Below are 14463 nucleotides of genomic sequence, written 5' to 3'. Positions count from 1 at the left end.
TGAAATGTGAAATCGCAGAGAAATTGCCTCAAGGAGAGCCCAGTGACTTTTTTCAACTTTTTGTAACGGACGATATGTTCGAAACGATTTCAGTGGAAACTAATCGGTACGCCGTTCAAGTGCTGCAAGGCAATAGTCTTGGATCATTTTCTCGCCTTCACGCATGGTCACCCACAAACATGAATGAAATGAAAAGATTTTTTGGTCTCATTATCTGGATGGGACTCGTCAAACTCCCCAGCATCCCGTTATATTGGAGTTAAATTAAATATAAATGATAAAAATAATATATTTCATTAGTAAATATTTTTGTCACATATAAGGGTTAGTAATATTATACACGTTTTTTAGATTTCCTTTAGAACCAAAATTACAGAAAATATGGCTTGAACATATTTTACGTCCTTCATGGAAGCCATCCGTGAGAAGTGTCATCTGTTCGGAGCATTTTAACCCAGATTCGTTTTTTACCATAAAAGGTGGGTATAAACGATTAATACCAAACTCAGTCCCTTTAAAAAACCAACCATCGTCTCCACTCCCGTCAATTTCGTCAATTTCGAATACTGATGCTTACAATTCCCATAGAAAAATTAATTTATTACGAAAATTAAATCACGTTAGGGTTATTTCAAAAAAACGTGAAAATATAGTACACACACTAAGGCAAAAACTTTATCGAAGAAACAAAAAAAATAGTTAATTTAGAAAATATAGTCAAGTCAATAACAGACAAAGGACTTTTAAGTGAGGAAAACGGCTTGTCACTATTAGCAAATTTTGATTCCGATTCAAAAGAGTTGTTAACTTTTCTAAAAAGAAAAAATAATTCAAAAGTAGCCAAGTATTCAGCCCAAGTTCGATCGCTAAAATTAGCATTTTTCTTTCTGATAAAAAACCAGAACTCTTCTTTCTTTTGTGAAATGGATGTGTTTTGCATCTTATTTGGCAAAGTTAATGAATTAATAAATCTTTTACTTCAGGGAAAAGAAAGCAACATTTTGATCATGAATATAAAACTTCAGACTTTCCAACAAAAACTTAATTCGTGGTCAAATGGTATTAGTCAAGGATGCACGGAGATGTTTTCATGTTTGAATGAGTTTCTTACAACTCATGAAATATCACTCTCGGCTCCAATAAAAAAGGTTATACTTAGTCACATGGCCGAACCAATACAATATTTCAAAAAATATTTCCCAAACTTGAATGTGGAGCAAAAGTACAATTGGTAAGAACGCCATTTGCAAAATCCTTAAAATATGATCACATTATATGGGCAGCTCAAGATGAGTTGACCGATATCAGATCAGATGATATGATAGAAACGAAATTCAATGAAAAAATATTTCTGAATTTTGGATAGTGACAGCAAGAATATCCGTCCATTGCAAAAGAAGCCCTGTTAATCCTTATTCCTTTTGCAACTACATACATATGTGAAACAGCATTTTCGTCAATACTTATAATAAAAAACAAGCACAGGTCATGTCTTTCCACAGACTTCGAAAGATTCCTTGCGAGTTAGCATCTCTGAGATTAAACCAGATATTGACTTGTTATGTAAAAACATGCAACCGCATCCATCTTACTAAATTGTTTTAGTAAGCTTACTACGGAATAGCGTAGTTCGTAACGTCTCAGACTAGTAACTCTGTGGTTGCGGGTTTGTGCCCCGGCAGCGTCACTCGAATTTTTATTTATAAAAAAATACGCTATTATTAAAAAACCGGCCCCAGCTGCAGTGACATCTATTGCTTCTAAAATCAAATGGGTTGATAATTCAGAATGTTCACCAAAAACAAAAAAGTTTAAAAGAAATCTAACTAGGAAATATGATAAAGAGTATTTAAAGTTTGGTTTCACTGTAAAGTTTGGAAGTGGACAATATTCACAACACTACTGAGCGGTATGTTTGGAAATGTTATCAAATGATGCAACTTATGCGTCATTTGCACTTAAAGTATAGTGATCTCATTGATAAGCCATTTGATTTTTTATGAGATTAGAAGATCAGTTAAAAAATCAGAAACGTCAAATGAAGAAAATGACAATTAGCGAAAAATCACTTTCGTGGCCGGTGGGAATACGGTTTCCCACTTTCGAAATTGTCCTAAAAAGATCAGTGATACTTATGTTTCCCAATTTTATTCACTACTGCCATCTAGCATAGGGCTGCCATACGTTCCGGTTTTGAGGTCTGTGTTTCAGTATCCCTGTCCGAGTCATTTGTCCCGGTCGATTTAAAATTTATGCATATTAAAAAAATATTTTCCGATAATATTAACATACATAATATCTAATATTGATACGCGCACGCATATTGCCAAAACCCACATTTGAAAGCGAATGCCCACCATCTCACCTATTATATGCATCTCATCTTCAAATACGTACATACTCGCAGATATTTTATTGTAATAATTTAGGGTTACATAAAAATGTAGAACAGTGAGTTTTTAAATGTGTTATACAACAAAGATACTTATAATTTTCTATTCACCCTTATGCTCTCGTATTGCCCTGATCATTCCTAATTTATTTTAATTTGTTTTTAATATTACCATACCGAACAAGAAAATTTCGAGGGTTTGGAACCATTTCACACTGTTGCCATCTTCATCAGACAAACTGAATGGAGCAAGTTGCAACGTATGCAAAACTAAAATAGCTATCCGGGATTCAAGCACATCAGCTTTATTGAAACATCTTAAAATACATAATATTAATCCTAATGAGGGAAAACGAGACAGATACGGCATCTGATATTACGATCGAAAACTCCATCAAAAAACCCAAGACAATATTATCTTTTGTTCAATGAAAAAGTTTGGAAGAAATTGTCGCGAAATTGGCCGCTGTAGACGGCATATCTATAAGAGCAATAACTAGGTCAGAGTTTATCCGAAAATCTATTGCAAAATCAGGATATAGGTTGCCGAAAAACGAAAGTGAAGATATGAACCTGGTTCATAATCATTATTAAAATATGAAAGCAATAATTACTTCTACATTATTGAAGAAGGTAACCAATAATCAGCGTTTAGTTTAACACTAGATGAATGTACCAGTACATGAATGAAAAAATATATAAATATAATTCTTCATGGTGCCTCAACAGATGATTCGTTTAATCTCGGACATAGTATTTTATACCGCAACAAATATATTTGAAGCTGTTACTAAGCATTTAAACTCGTTAGGAATAGATTACAAACATCATATTGTTGGATGCACTGTTATGACCAAATTCGGTAAATTATGTCCAACATTCTACCAACTTTGCCTAAACTTTGCGCGTCGCGTCGGATTGCGTGTGTTCAAAGTTTTGAAGTTTTTTTCTATTCAGTTTAATTGTCGCGTAAATTGTGTTACGTTTTCTTATCAATAAAATGTCTACCCCTAAAATGAATGACGGAGAAGATACATATTTGGACGAGAACTACGCAGACCCTCTTTCGGATCTCCCGAGCGATTGTGAAAGTGAATTATGTGAAACTGACGATGAATCAAGTTCGCCATTGCACGTGTAATGAACGTAGTGTCGGATGATTCAGAAGAGGAAATCGTCGAGTTAAATCTAGATTGGTCAGATTTCGACCCACCAAAAAATTTACAAGATTTTGAAGGCGTACCGGGATTGAATGTTTTCCCAGAAAACCACGAGAGCGAAGAAGATGTATCATCCCTTTTTATTAAACAAATAAATATTATACTGACAATAAACACAAATATAAGGATGTGGCACACACTCGGAAATGGTACGATGTCACAATTCCCGAACTTAAAAAATGGTTTGGGCTTATTCTAATAATGGGATTAGTCAGAAAAAATCCATAAATGAATATTGGAGCACCAACGAAAAAGTTGAAACTCCGTATTTTTCGAAAACAATGAGTAGAAATAGATTTAAGCAAATATTGAGTTTTCTGCACTTTCATAATGATGAAAATGCGCCTGATAATCTGGACAGGTTGATAAAAGTTAAAATTAATCATCGATTATTTTACAGAAAAATTTCAAAAAATGTATACCCCAAATCAAAATTTATCGTTAGACGAAGGGATGATACCCTGGAGAGACCGATTATAATTTAAACTTTATAATCCAATGAAAATTGTCAAATACGGGATTTTGAATAGAATGGTGTGTGAATCAATTTCTGGTTACATATGTAACTTTAAATTATATTCTGAAGCTGCAGTCCATTGATCAATCTTTTTATATCGAAAAAAAAAACCTTTAGTATATATATATATATATAGATTGTTATGTATTATAAATTTTCCTTTTATTTTTTATCTAATTAATATTTTTTCTTTACAAATGATGCCTTTGATTCTTTTTTAGAGTTTTGTTGTACACGTTGCATATTTTTTTAGAGAATTTCTAACACCGAAAAATTAATTTTATTTCGAAATGGTAAACTGACTTTTGGCCTATATTTTACAATACTGTAATCTTTTGGATCCCTAGTACGTTTAGTATAAAATTTAGTTTTATTCTCTGAAACAGAATGACTAGGTCCTCACTGATCTTATTGTTTTTATTGTTAGTTTTTCAAAAACGAATTAAAACCCTATGAGTTACGGTTATGGGCCATCCGCCCATCGGCCCTAATGGCCGCGGCGACTCGGTTTCAATAATAAATAAGTGATTTAACTCAGGAGACGTTATGGCGAGTCTTTTCCTCCTCTACAATTTATGTCAAACATAAAATAAATAAAATTGATGTCAGAAGTGGGATCTGGCACTCCAATACGGCAAGACAAGAGGTATCAGCAGTACGTGCAACCTATCCGTCAACACCATTGGAGCAAGACTTTCAAGTCTTCATTGGCCAGATATTTGGATTCGGCAACTTCAACTGGACATTCAAGAATCACAATCAGTGGTGCACTTCGAGTTCTTCGAGCCACTCTTCCTTGTGACGACCCTCATCCGAATCTCGACTGATTGAAAAACTACAGAAATTGTAGCAGCAGATTTTACACTTCTTGAGCCACTCTTCCTTATTACGATCTTCATCCGAGCCTCGACTGAGCGAACGACCGCAGAAATTCAACTAAAAGAGCAGCCTAGCAGCAGGACAACAGAGTAGCCGAATCTACAGCAACAGCACTTCTACCATGATCATCGGAATCAATTTCTAGTAAGTCGAAATTAATCCAGATTTTCTTTGTATTTGTTCAAATTCGATCCTAATTCAAGTAGTGTGAATCTATCTAAATCTAAATTCACCGTTGTCGATAATCTTCTAAATCTTATATCTTAAAATAAATCAAAAATACCAAAATGGTTAACTTATCTCTCGAACTCTTAACCAAATTTGTAACGGTTTTTGATGGAAGCAAAGACAAATTATATCCATTTTTGAGGAAATGCGAGCATGCATTCTCCCTCGCCACCGCAGAACAAAAACCAACTCTTTTCGCTTATGTGCAATCCCAAATAATCGGTAAAGCCGATCTAGTAATTAGTACCCGTGATCTAACAACATGGGAGACTTAAAAAATTTTCTTGTGGACAATTTCTCAGACACGAAAAAGTTTCCACAACTCCTAATGGAATTACGATCTTGTAAGCAACTACATCATGAAAATGTTCTTGCTTATACCCAACGTATCGAGCAATGTTATTCAGCCAAATCGGATACGACTAATCCCTTAAAATTGATTGGCAAAATCGCCATGATTAAAGAAATTGCTCTTTAAGCATTCTTAATAGGTGTTCATCCACGTTACAATGTTATTTTACGTGCACGAAATCCGACAACCTTCGAAATAGCATCTGAAATCGCATTGGACAAAGAAAAAATAGTGAACTTCGCAAAAAAAACCAACTCCTTTTCACAAAAAGTATGTTCAAATTGTAAAAAAACCTGGTCACAGTAATTTTAATTGTTATAAAAATGTTCATGGAAATATCCCATCTCATCAGAAAACGTTTGTAAAGAGAGAACCTATGATGTTTAATGTAAATTCTAAAATAAATTGTAACTATTGCAAGAAACCCGGTCATTTAATCGCAGATTGTCGTAAACAAAACTAATCGCGATAATATACAATGTTATAAATGTAAACAATTTGGTCATATGATAAAAGATTGTCAGGACAAACATCGAATCCAATCAAATAATTCTCATTCTGCACGAAGGTCAATTGGAAGTTCTTTAAACTCCTAACGATTCCGTGGCAGCTGCCGTGCCCCGGAACCTGTAAAATTGTCAGGCAGAATATTTCAATTGAGTAATATCACTGGATATGTAGAATTACCCTGTCATCAATCAGAGCAACCTATAAAATTCCTCATCGATACTGGAGCAGATATCTCCTTAGTAAAATTATTTTCTATTCGCGGTAAATATCCTGTAAATGATAATATTAAATTCAAAAAGTTGTTGGAAAATTTACATGTTAACGATAATGAGAAAAATACAGATAGGAAAAATCCTGATCATGATAAACTTCACAAAATGCGACCCCTTATTGACAACATGAATGATAACTGCAAAGATGTGTACACCGTCTTCGTATCTCTCTATCAACGAATCGATGATACCATTCAAGGGACGATCGTCACTGAAGCAATACATGCCTATGAAGCCAGTGAAAAGAGGCTACAAAGTCTGGTGCATGGCTGATTCAACTTTGGGTTACATCTTAAAATTTGACATATACGCAGGGAAAAGTGTCGCACCTTTATGCAAAGAACATCAGAGAACAAGACCATTGGCACCTTCGGGCACATTCCGTTTTGTGTCTCCGCAGTGTACGGACGCACCTCGTGCTCTGTGCGCAGACCCCGCTGCTGTACACACCCGGACCTGCCAGCTGCGCCGCTGAACAAACTTGCTCGCTGCCTACCAAAAACAACAGCGCCATGAAAAAAACGCAGATGCGTAAGCGTTCTGTGGGAACGGTTAAGGCGTTCCTCAACCCCAGTCAAGATTCGGAATGGCAACTTCCGAAAAAAACCCGCCAGAGTCTAGGAGCCCCGGACCAGCCCCGAGCCAAAACAGATTCGAAAAGCTTCCCGAGGTAATGGGAAGCAAATCAAGCAGAGTTCCGCCTGTGACTATGGAAGTCACGGGCACGCATCTTCAAACGACGGACCTTATTAAATCCGTCACCAAATCCAGCAACTTCACGTTGCGTTACACTGGAAAGGGCAATGTCTTCGTCCAGCGTTCTTCGCTCGAGCAACGAGCATTACTAATGGAAGGATTGAGGGGGCATCGCCCATTTCATAGCTTTACTACCGACGAGGACAAGACAGTAAAGTCTACTACTAGAAGTCCCAACTGAAGACATCGCTGTTGAACTCTAAAGGCAAGGACTCAATTTCGTCAAAGTGACGACAATGAAGACAAAGACGGAGGTACTGGGTGGCTCTCGACTCTTCTTGGTTCAGTTCTCTTCGGAAACCAAGACAGCTGCAATCAAAAACATCCGGTACGTTTGTTTCGCCAAGGCCATTCTGGAAAGGTATAAGCGTAACAATGGACATTTAACCCAATGTTTCAGGTGTCAGCTTTATGGACACGCAGCCAAAAACTGCCACCGAGCCCCACGATGCGTCAAATGTACCGGCAGTCACGCAACCGCCGATTGCTCGAAAACGGACCGTGAGACACCAGCGAAGTGCATCGGATGCGAAGAGGATTATCCGGCCAATTTCAAGGACTGCCCTCGCACGAAGGAGTACCTTGTCCAGACTCAGAGGAGACACCAAAGGCCAGCTACCGTCGCGACTGTCGCCCCGGCTGCACCTGGACTGACATTTAACTTAGTTCAGGAGCATTTCCCCGCACTCCGACCATCCCAACCGGCAAAGAACTTCTCAGCTGCGGCCGCTAATCTCAAGCAGGCTCAAAGACCACAACCAGAGCCGACAGCAGTACCAAGCACCGGCGCAGAGGATGCCCCCATGTCCTCCTCGGATCTACGGAAGATGCTCCTCGTACTTCAGGAGATTCGGGTCAAAGCTGGCAAGTGTGCGAACAAAATGGAGATAGCCATCATGATGGTAGAGTACTTAGATGTCCTCTTTTAAAAAGAACTTGAATTTGCTGACATTGAATTCATGTGGAATTCGACACAAAACTGGCGAGCTGGAGCTGTTGATCAGTGAGTATAAAATCGACATTGTCATGTGTACTCTCTTTCCACTATCCATGGTATAAATACTATGGAAATAGAAAAAAGGAATAAAAATATAACGAAATCCAAAGTGGCCATTGATTATAATTTTACAATGGGGGGGTGTTGATCGAGTCGATCAACATCTTTCTAACTACCCACTTCCTAGAAAACGCGGGAAAAAAATACTATAAAAAAATATTTTTTCATCTTACAGAACAGACTCTTTGGATTCATATCTCCATAGATATTCAAAGCATCACAAGGTTGGTTGGATAACTTCTTTCAGCGATATGAGCTTTCTTTGCGAAGAACGACAACACTTCAAATTAGAAGACGTCGAAGTGATTAAACGTACACTTGCATTCAAGCACTTATTAGTTGATACAATCAACTTTTCTCAATATGATTGCTATGGATGAAACTTCAGTATGCATGGGCCAAGAAACAAAAACTACTGTTGAAAACAGAGGTGCCTCGTCGATCTACGTTTCTTCATCAGTATACGAAAGTGCAAGTTACCTGTGTTTTGGCAATTCGCCTTGATGGAACAAAAGTCCCACCACTTATAATTGCAAAAGGCAAGGGAGGCAAAATACAAAATGTTTCAGGAATTTATGTTCTTGAAACGGAAAAATCATGGTGCACTCAAGCGGTTGTTAGACAATGGGTTGATTTATAATTCTGCCATCTATTCTTCGAGGTTCTCAAGAGATCTTTTGGTGTGGGATTCAGCCAGCACTCATCGTGCCAAAGACATGAAACAATTTCTGGACAAGAGAAAAATTGATCAAATAATGATTCCTGCTGGAATGATTTCATACCTACAATCTTTAGATCTTGTCATCAACATACCATTCAAGGATTATTTGTGGATTGACATTAATGATCACATCGAACATAGAATTATGAGAAACCAACGTGGAAACAGACAGATATTGTGAAATAGGTAAATAATTCATGGAATAAAATTACCGCCAATTGTGTAGCCAATGCACTTCGTGCAGGATATTTGGACAAGAAGTTTTCCTTCAAAGAAAGTTATATCGCTAAACACGAGAAATTTGGTCCACGTATTCTAGAAGAGATCCATTTGCAAGAAATACAGTCCGGCGTTCGAAGTTTAATGTGTTATGACGACATCCCAGAAGAGGATGAAATTATGGTGTTAGAATAAATGTTTCATGTTTCTATTTTTAAATGTTTTGTTTTGTTAATTTATGTTGCTCTTGCTTAACAAATAAATAATTTTGATTGCATAAATCTTAAGGTTTAATAAAGTAGTGTTTTGTACTTTTGGTTTTTCTCACAAAAATATGTCTACATCGAAAATATGACCTAGTACATTTTTTGGCTATGAAATGAATATAAGACCCGGTCTTATATTCGATGAAACATGGTAATAATTGACGAAAGGCTGGCTGCTTATCGAGGAAATTGTACATTTCGGATGTACATGAAAAGCAAACCAGGACATTATGGAATTTAAATATGGGCAGTGGCAAATTCTCAAACTGCATATACCTTAAATTTACAAGTATACACTGGTCAGGTTAATAACAGAAGGGAAATCAACCAGGGAGAATGAGTTGTGTTGTACAGTTTTTATTTGTGACAATTATTTACAATCGAAGCAATGTCTAGCGTTCGGCCTCCGTTCACAAATCCCACTCTGATTCTCTCTTTACCAGTGGGTCGGGCCTATTTATACGTTTACATAAAATTGAGAAATACCTTACGATAACATGAACAATAATATAATAATATATATAAAAGGATACTCAAGTAATAACATTATCTGTATATTTATAACAGTTGTGATGGATTTGTTACAACTTTACTTCGGTTCAGGACGGGGTGTGACAACTGATAACTTTTTACTTCTGTTCCACTAGCTAAAAAGTTATTAGAAAAAACATCACAATAACTGGGATACTTCGATCCAACAAGAGGGAAATTCCTCCCATCTAAAGACAGAGAAGAATACAAGCCTCTTCGGTTTTGCCTAAGATATGACTTTAGTATCATATGTTCCGAAAATAAGAACCGTTGCCCTCTTGTCTACAGAATTTTTCGATAATAAATTGACTGCTGATGATTTAAAAATGAAGCCTGGATTATATTGCACTATAATCATACAAAAGGTGCTGTCGATACCAGTGATAAGATGACTAGGCAATACTCCTGCGTCAGACGTATTTGGATTACAAAGTTTCCAGATTGGAAAGTCTGATCGAAGCCGTAGAAAGCTTTTTATTTAGGAACTTGCAATCCAATTGGTATCAGACAATGTTGACATCAGAAAGAAGGAACGAAGTAATTTAGTGCTAGGCAAATACTTACACAGCGACCATAGATACATCAGCTTCGAGCTCACTACCCGCAACCATAGACCACCGCCAGAGGCCAAACGCGGATGGAGCGTGAGAAAACTGAATGTCAAAGCCCTGGACGAAGCGATAGCAGCGAAGAGCGAGGCGATACTAGCATATCAGGGTTTTGATGCCCAGAAATTGATAAATGAGATGAGACGTCACTACACAAGATACACAGAGACAAAGAATAGAGAAACTGTATCTATAAAAACTATAGTTAATGGAGAGGAAAATACAGTTGTCATGAGCAACAAAGAAAAATTCCTTGATGTTTCCTTTTTGATTTGTGTATTCGCCATAAGAGGGAATGACTGGGCTAAGATCCAAAGTAAATCCACAGAGGAAGCCTGGACCGTGCTTAATTGGTTCAAAGAAAAATACAACATAAACACCGACAGGAACATCACTAGCCCCAACTGTAGTTACAGTACCAAGAATGGCAGCCTGTTTCCCAATCAAGATTGCCCAATACTTCCACTCAAACATAGGTAAAGTTTTGTGTGGACCGACAGACATTGGCTTAACAAATGAATCTTCCATATCTAGGTCAATGTTCTGTTCTTACAGCAATGCTTTAATACCTAGAGGATGGGCAAATTCAGAAAATGGAGTTCATATTCTATTCTTTTTAGTACATGTAGTAATTGATGAGGTTCTCCATAGAAAGGACAAGCAATTGACTGACCTCTCTAGCATGTACTCATATTATGCCGCATCCTTCCGATCACCTGCAACTCCAGATGCTAGCAGGAAATTATGGATGCCAAACGCGGATGGAGCGTGAGAAAACTGAATGTCAAAGCCCTGGACGAAGCGATAGCAGCGAAGAGCGAGGCGATACTAGCATATCAGGGTTTTGATGCCCAGAAATTGATAAATGAGATGAGACGTCACTACACAAGATACACAGAGACAAAGAATAGAGAAACTGTATCTATAAAAACTATAGTTAATGGAGAGGAAAATACAGTTGTCATGAGCAACAAAGAAAAATTCCTTGATGTTTCCTTTTTGATTTGTGTATTCGCCATAAGAGGGAATGACTGGGCTAAGATCCAAAGTAAATCCACAGAGGAAGCCTGGACCGTGCTTAATTGGTTCAAAGAAAAATACAACATAAACACCGACAGGAACATCACTAGCCCCAACTGTAGTTACAGTACCAAGAATGGCAGCCTGTTTCCCAATCAAGATTGCCCAATACTTCCACTCAAACATAGGTAAAGTTTTGTGTGGACCGACAGACATTGGCTTAACAAATGAATCTTCCATATCTAGGTCAATGTTCTGTTCTTACAGCAATGCTTTAATACCTAGAGGATGGGCAAATTCAGAAAATGGAGTTCATATTCTATTCTTTTTAGTACATGTAGTAATTGATGAGGTTCTCCATAGAAAGGACAAGCAATTGACTGACCTCTCTAGCATGTACTCATATTATGCCGCATCCTTCCGATCACCTGCAACTCCAGATGCTAGCAGGAAATTATGGATGCCAAACGCGGATGGAGCGTGAGAAAACTGAATGTCAAAGCCCTGGACGAAGCGATAGCAGCGAAGAGCGAGGCGATACTAGCATATCAGGGTTTTGATGCCCAGAAATTGATAAATGAGATGAGACGTCACTACACAAGATACACAGAGACAAAGAATAGAGAAACTGTATCTATAAAAACTATAGTTAATGGAGAGGAAAATACAGTTGTCATGAGCAACAAAGAAAAATTCCTTGATGTTTCCTTTTTGATTTGTGTATTCGCCATAAGAGGGAATGACTGGGCTAAGATCCAAAGTAAATCCACAGAGGAAGCCTGGACCGTGCTTAATTGGTTCAAAGAAAAATACAACATAAACACCGACAGGAACATCACTAGCCCCAACTGTAGTTACAGTACCAAGAATGGCAGCCTGTTTCCCAATCAAGATTGCCCAATACTTCCACTCAAACATAGGTAAAGTTTTGTGTGGACCGACAGACATTGGCTTAACAAATGAATCTTCCATATCTAGGTCAATGTTCTGTTCTTACAGCAATGCTTTAATACCTAGAGGATGGGCAAATTCAGAAAATGGAGTTCATATTCTATTCTTTTTAGTACATGTAGTAATTGATGAGGTTCTCCATAGAAAGGACAAGCAATTGACTGACCTCTCTAGCATGTACTCATATTATGCCGCATCCTTCCGATCACCTGCAACTCCAGATGCTAGCAGGAAATTATGGATGCCAAACGCGGATGGAGCGTGAGAAAACTGAATGTCAAAGCCCTGGACGAAGCGATAGCAGCGAAGAGCGAGGCGATACTAGCATATCAGGGTTTTGATGCCCAGAAATTGATAAATGAGATGAGACGTCACTACACAAGATACACAGAGACAAAGAATAGAGAAACTGTATCTATAAAAACTATAGTTAATGGAGAGGAAAATACAGTTGTCATGAGCAACAAAGAAAAATTCCTTGATGTTTCCTTTTTGATTTGTGTATTCGCCATAAGAGGGAATGACTGGGCTAAGATCCAAAGTAAATCCACAGAGGAAGCCTGGACCGTGCTTAATTGGTTCAAAGAAAAATACAACATAAACACCGACAGGAACATCACTAGCCCCAACTGTAGTTACAGTACCAAGAATGGCAGCCTGTTTCCCAATCAAGATTGCCCAATACTTCCACTCAAACATAGGTAAAGTTTTGTGTGGACCGACAGACATTGGCTTAACAAATGAATCTTCCATATCTAGGTCAATGTTCTGTTCTTACAGCAATGCTTTAATACCTAGAGGATGGGCAAATTCAGAAAATGGAGTTCATATTCTATTCTTTTTAGTACATGTAGTAATTGATGAGGTTCTCCATAGAAAGGACAAGCAATTGACTGACCTCTCTAGCATGTACTCATATTATGCCGCATCCTTCCGATCACCTGCAACTCCAGATGCTAGCAGGAAATTATGGATGCCAAACGCGGATGGAGCGTGAGAAAACTGAATGTCAAAGCCCTGGACGAAGCGATAGCAGCGAAGAGCGAGGCGATACTAGCATATCAGGGTTTTGATGCCCAGAAATTGATAAATGAGATGAGACGTCACTACACAAGATACACAGAGACAAAGAATAGAGAAACTGTATCTATAAAAACTATAGTTAATGGAGAGGAAAATACAGTTGTCATGAGCAACAAAGAAAAATTCCTTGATGTTTCCTTTTTGATTTGTGTATTCGCCATAAGAGGGAATGACTGGGCTAAGATCCAAAGTAAATCCACAGAGGAAGCCTGGACCGTGCTTAATTGGTTCAAAGAAAAATACAACATAAACACCGACAGGAACATCACTAGCCCCAACTGTAGTTACAGTACCAAGAATGGCAGCCTGTTTCCCAATCAAGATTGCCCAATACTTCCACTCAAACATAGGTAAAGTTTTGTGTGGACCGACAGACATTGGCTTAACAAATGAATCTTCCATATCTAGGTCAATGTTCTGTTCTTACAGCAATGCTTTAATACCTAGAGGATGGGCAAATTCAGAAAATGGAGTTCATATTCTATTCTTTTTAGTACATGTAGTAATTGATGAGGTTCTCCATAGAAAGGACAAGCAATTGACTGACCTCTCTAGCATGTACTCATATTATGCCGCATCCTTCCGATCACCTGCAACTCCAGATGCTAGCAGGAAATTATGGATGCCAAACGCGGATGGAGCGTGAGAAAACTGAATGTCAAAGCCCTGGACGAAGCGATAGCAGCGAAGAGCGAGGCGATACTAGCATATCAGGGTTTTGATGCCCAGAAATTGATAAATGAGATGAGACGTCACTACACAAGATACACAGAGACAAAGAATAGAGAAACTGTATCTATAAAAACTATAGTTAATGGAGAGGAAAATACAGTTGTCATGAGCAACAAAGAAAAATTCCTTGATGTTTCCTTTTTGATTTG

At 37.8% G+C, this 14463-nt stretch overlaps 1 protein-coding gene across 3 annotated transcripts in view; it reads left to right on the top strand.

Moving 5' to 3' along the window:
- The first annotated feature begins 264 nt into the window (after positions 1-264).
- Zyx (lipoma-preferred partner zyxin) overlaps positions 265-14463 on the top strand; it is a 34897-nt gene continuing 20698 nt past the window's right edge. Inside the window, exons 1-4 of one of the 3 annotated variants that reach the window (XM_088183222.1) lie at positions 265-7454; positions 7527-8129; positions 8359-9752; positions 9928-10564. The gene's annotated coding sequence lies outside the window, so the exon portion shown is untranslated. Of the gene's footprint in view, positions 9753-9927; positions 10619-14463 lie in introns of those variants that run through there. The other 2 variants (XM_088183221.1, XM_088183224.1) reach the window with 2 other exon arrangements.

This window comes from Plectrocnemia conspersa, unplaced genomic scaffold, assembly GCF_051122295.1.
Source record: "Plectrocnemia conspersa isolate PC_06_02 unplaced genomic scaffold, ASM5112229v1 ptg000003l, whole genome shotgun sequence".
Lineage (NCBI taxonomy): Eukaryota > Metazoa > Arthropoda > Insecta > Trichoptera > Polycentropodidae > Plectrocnemia > Plectrocnemia conspersa.
This window is presented reverse-complemented; position numbering and strand designations above follow the sequence as displayed.